The following is a 5,894-nucleotide window of genomic DNA, read 5'->3' as shown; positions in this document are numbered from 1 at the left end:
AGGAAGGGAGAGGGATAGAGAGTTAGAAACATCGATGAGAAAGAAACATTGATCAGCTGACTCCTGCACACCCCCTACCGGAGATGTGCCCGCAACCAAGGTACATGCCCTTGACCGGAATTGAACCTGGGACCTTTCAGTCGGCAGGCCAACGCTTTATCCACTGAGCCAAACCGGCTAGGGCTCATTTCTTCTTCTTTAACTACCACTATCCACTGCAACTACTCTTACAAGGCAACCGCAGCAAATCCAGTGGTAGATTTTCAGTCCTCATCTTACTTGACCTATCAGTAGCATTTGGAACAATCACTCTCTTCTCATATAAATATTTCCCTTACCTGGTTTCCATGAACTCCTGATTTTTCACCTGCCTCATTGCTTCTCATTCTTCTTGCTTGGTTCTTTTAGTTTCCTTGAGCTCTCTATGTTGGAGTGCTCTAGGATTCATTCAGTCCTAGGATCTCTTCGCTTTTCCATTTATACTTACTACCTCAATCTCACCCAGTCTCAGGGCTGAAATGTTATATATTACTTCTAAATTTTTATTTCCAGTCTGTGCCAGTTCCCTGTGCTCCAGACCATACATCCAACTTCTAATGTAATGTCTCCACTTGGATATCTAAACAAATATTTGAGAATCTGATAACCCACCTTCATCCAGAGAAATTCCCATAATGTTGCCCTTCTCAGTTGGTGGCAGCTTCATTCTTCCAATTGCTTAAACAAAGAAAGAAAAAAACAAACAAACAAATCTTGGCATCCCCCTAACTCTTTAACACCTCACATTCTAATTCATTAACAAATCTTTCAAAATATATTAAAAATATGACCACTTATTATCATCTCCATTATTACCACCCTGATCCAAACTACCTTGTAGCTGATCCCACTTCTGCTATATCTGGTAAATATCAAAGCTGTGATTCAAACCCAGTTATTCCATTTTGTTGGGGCTCTGCTGTCTCTCTGCCTCTTTACCTTGGTGGCTGCAAATGTAGGAACCTCCCCTATATCCTTTCCCATTCTTTCCATTCCTCCTTAGTAATGGAATCTTACTACATTCAAAATGACACTGTGACCAAATAAAGACTATCCCTCTCAGCTTCATGTACAGATAGGTTGGCCATGTGACTAAGTCCTGACCAATGAGATAAAGTCAGATGTTGCTTGGTGGAACTTCCAGAATAATTACCAAAGTAAGGGAAATACACAGCTAGTCCACACCCTTTTTGCTTTTCCTCCACCCTTCTTTCTGCTGCCTGAATTGAGGACTTGGTGGTTGGAGCTCCAGCAGTGTTTTTGTACCTGGAGATGACCTTGAGTATGTATGGAAGCCACTTGCTAAAAAGCAGACATGTAGGAGCAGTCTCGGTGCCTCGTGACTTTATGGAGTTGCCACATCAGCCCTAGACTGTGCTGGTCCATATCTGGACTCTTTCACATGGACAAACAAAGGCCACTGTAGTCTCTTCTCTGTGACTTAAAGCTTAACATAATTCCTGTTAATTTACCTTGCTATATATTTCTTCTGGATCTTTTACAGAAACTACAACAATTTTGACATTACAAAATCTAGGATAAGAAGACGATAATAAGATTGTCTATTGTGTCAGAATTTTATGTAATGTTTATGACTTATAAAAGAAAACAACTTATAGTCTTGATCTTTCCTGTTATTGAGATATCTTAAATCTCCAAATCACAAATCTACCTCAAGGCTATGACTTGTAGGCCTATTTAAGCAGAGAAGCCCTTGAATCTTACAAATGTGGAAAGTTGGTTGGGAGGTGGTTCTGTGTAGAGTCCCTCTTGGAATTCAGGCCATAGGATCCAGATATCATTTATCTCTAAGATGAATTTTGATTGATAGAGCATGTCTTTCAAGTGCTGTCTTTCACTAGTGTCTGGACAAGTTATTATTATGTTTATTTGTAGAACAGATACCAAAAATAGCTATTCCATTGGGCTATTTGAGATGATAAAATGAGAGAATATATGTGAAAGGGCCTCGTTCATAGTAGTCACTCAATAAATATTTGTTCGTTCGTCTTGATAATATTATACATTTTATAAATGCTTTCGAATTTTAAAAACGTTTTCACATTCTATGCAGTTACTGTCAAAATACCAAGCACCAATGGACACCTCATCCAAGAGCTTTTGGATGGTTGTATTTTAATTACTTTAGGATATGACCAACTTTTGTGGAGTTGAGTTAGTTGGCTACACTATTCCCCTGCAACATTTCCTTTGCACTTGTTGATTTCCATGGCTACATGATAATTGCTTCCTGAGAAACAAAGGAACACATGTGTTTAGAAGTAAAAAGGAAGCATACAGATCACCTATTGAACCGTAACCCTGTAAAACCTGATATAAATGGAAACTTTTCTTTTTATCATAGTGTGTTTGAAGTGAAGGAATTCACATTACTCATTCGCTCAGTTTTGAGTCTATGATAGATGTCCTTGTAAGGGGACAGATTGTGTCAGGCCTTGTGAACCAAATATACCCCGAAATGTTTTGTGAGATAGAGTGTTTTTACAACATCAAAATTTCTGAGTGGTGGCCAATCTAGAAAACTGATTGTAGGTAATGGGAAATTTGAAGGCAAAGAATGAGTGGAGGAAGAAATAAGTCACCATTCTAAAACACACTGGCTCCTTTTTACTATACTGATTAATTGATAATTTTAGCAAACATTTATTGAGGAGGTCTATATATGACATCTTGTACTAAGTGCTCTGAAAACTCTGAAGGTGAATCAGGGCCAGAGGTGGTTTTCAAAGCATTCATAGTTTAATGTTGGAAATAAAATATATATGTCCTCTACCTAAATTATGTCCTATGTGAAGCACAATTCAGGACCTAAGGTGGCTTTGAGGAGGGAGATCTCTATGTTGAGACATTTTAAAAAATACATAGAAATTAGTTTACCAGGTAGACAAAAAGAACAGCACCTACAAAGGCCCAGAGGTAACCAGGCTCAGAGTTAATGGATCAGAGATAGGCAGAGATTAATCTGGAGAATAAGAGCAGAGTAAGAATGTCTATGTTGGGGATATCATTGTTAGTATGTGGGTGTTTGGTATAGAGACAGGCTTAAAGTGGGAAGGAAATGCTATGGACTGAATGTTGGAGGACCCTCAAACCTAATCCCCAGTGTGATTGTATTTGGTGGTGGGGCCTTTGGGAGGTGATTAGGTCCCAAGGTTGGAACCCTCATGAATGAAATTAGCGTCCTTATAAAAAGACACCCCAGAAAGCTCCCTTGCCCCTTCTACCATGTGAGGACACAGTGAGAAGATGGCCATTACTAGACCAGGGTGCAGACCCTCACCAGACAATGAATCTGCTGATGTTTTGGTCTTGGACTTCCCATCCTGTGAGAAATAAATGTTCGCTGTTAAGCACCCAGTGTATGGCAATCTATAAGAGCAGCACAGACTAAGAGAAGAAAGTTAATGAATTCAGTTTTGGATATGTTGAATGTCAGTGGGACAGGATATTCTGGTGGAATGTTATTGTAGATTGTTAGAAATAAAGTTTGGAGCTTAGGAGAGAAATGCAATTAAAGATCTAGATTTGGGACCCATCAATACACAGTGGAGGATGAACTCATAAGAGTCTAGCACAAGAAGAAAAAATTGAGGACAGGTTCCTGGGAAACAACTACATTAAAGGGACAGATTAGAAAAGAAATCTGGGAAGGAGGTTGAGAAGAAAAAGTCAGGGAGATCTAATGAAAAACCACAAGAAAACTTTAGCTTCCTGCTTCCCCCACAGTAGAGTCCTTCTTTAATGATGGTTGGAGAATGTCAAAGCAGAAAAAAAAAAACATACCCACTAAAGGTGCATTTAATCAGATCCTTTTTTTTTCTTTTGAGGTTCTTTCTAGGGATTTGACATTCTTTTTCTAATATTAATTCTCTTCTTCTCACCCGAAAATGAACTCCAGGAGCCTAGAGCCTGGAGAATGGAAGGTTCTAGGACTCATGAAAAAGCAATGGTCCTGCGTTATGAAGCTCCATTGAGCCAGGAAGGCAGTATCACACAGTAGTTATGAGCTCTAGCAGTAGACTGATCTGCATTCAAAGCTTGGCCCTCAAGTCTAGAGGTGAACCCTCCCAGCAGGTGTGTACCGTCCTGGGTGTGGACTGCAGGTACCTCATTCCCAGATCCCACCCACTCTCAGTCCAGTTGGGATAAAGGAGAAATTTCTCCACTGACTTGTGGACTTTTCAAGGGCTTGGTACATATGAAGCTCTTACATATATCGATTTCTTTTAAAAGATGAATGAGTAAATTAACAAAAAGTAAAAATCAGTACATAGGAAATGACTTTATAATAAGTATATGAGCACTATAGTCCCATACATTTTTATGGGTCACTGACATTTTCAAAACTCTGACCATTGAGCATGAGAGACACATCTATATGTGTCCATTTGAAAAGAAACAGAAGAATAATCTTACCATAACAAAATTATAAAGCAGTTGATTTTTTAGAATATTATTCTCAGTGGTTCATAACCTTATTCCTTATTAAACAAGGATATAAATGAATCTATAGTGCTTTTTATTTCTTGGCACTGTTCTAAAGACCTTCGCATTTAATTAGTTTAATATTCCCAACAAATCTATGAGATAGAAGCTTGTCTATTATGTAGATTAGAAAACTCCAGGCACAGAAAAGTGGCCAGGGTCACATAGCTAATAAGTAGCTAATAAGTTGGACCTAGGCAGTTCAACTCCAGGGTCTGCATGCAACTGCTAGATTACTCAGAAGGACACTTTAGCTTTGGTACCTGACTGTTTATCTGGGACCACTATTGTTTATCACTAGTACAGAAGGAAAGCTACATTGGACATGCAAAGTGAGGCTTTCTCACCAGGGCTTCGGTTGGCACAGGGACTGAAGGGGTAGGGTAGGGTGCCGGTAGGTGATGAGAGATATATTTGCGTTAAATCAAGACAACAAGCATGATAATTATTTATATTAACTGCAATCATAATCACACAGTGATCTTATTTCACAATTTACCTCCTTCAGTACCATTGGCAGGTGACTTCAGCCCCTTGTGACAAACCCTGATTCACAAGCTAAGAGAGAGAAAGGCTCAGCGCTTGTGGACAGGACAGGACCCAAAGTGTGTGTGGTAGGGAGTCTCCAGGGAACACACTGACCCTGCTTTCCTCTGAGATCCTGAAGAAGCGTTTTCTGAGGGGCCCTTGTGTGAAGGGCCTAATCTTTTAGTTGGTCTCCAGGAGCCCACACTGATGGTCCCTTCCTTATCTGAGGGGTAACTGAGGGAAATCTCGGAAGGAGTTGGGCGGACGAGGCTCCAAACCATCAAGTAGAAACATTTCTGCTGCCTTGTTGGGAATTGACTACAAAATGAATATTTGGAATCACTCTAATGAATGTATCCAACATATACTACAGCACATACCTTTTAAGAAAACAATTGGGAACAAAATATTTTTTAATATTTTGCTCAGTAATGAGGACATTTTACAACTTCTTAAATATATTTAATATCACTTACAGAAGAAAAATACATAAAAATAAATCAGATTCGGCTTTGTCTTGTGATTAATGTCTTTTTTAACCGAACAGGAAAATACTCATTAACAAAAGTTTTGAGAACAATAAACTAACTGGGGGCTATTAATATGAAAATATTGTCAATTGTTCCTCCTGGGGAAATCTCCCTGGACAGCCCTCTTCCTGAAAAATGACTCAGCAAAAGCTCCCAAGAAGAGCTCTATGTGTTTAATACAATTGTTCAGGCCAGTGCTTATTTCTTATCTATAAAGTCCTCTTTGATTGATGATTCATGTTTCTTTTCAATTATGGGCTCTGAATGCAAACTATTTCTTAATGTAAACAA

The sequence above is a fragment of the Myotis davidii genome, unplaced genomic scaffold (assembly GCF_000327345.1).
Source record: "Myotis davidii unplaced genomic scaffold, ASM32734v1 scaffold271, whole genome shotgun sequence".
Classification (NCBI taxonomy): Eukaryota; Metazoa; Chordata; class Mammalia; order Chiroptera; family Vespertilionidae; genus Myotis; species Myotis davidii.
The sequence above is the reverse complement of the archived record's forward strand: the minus strand, read 5'-3'. Positions refer to the sequence as shown.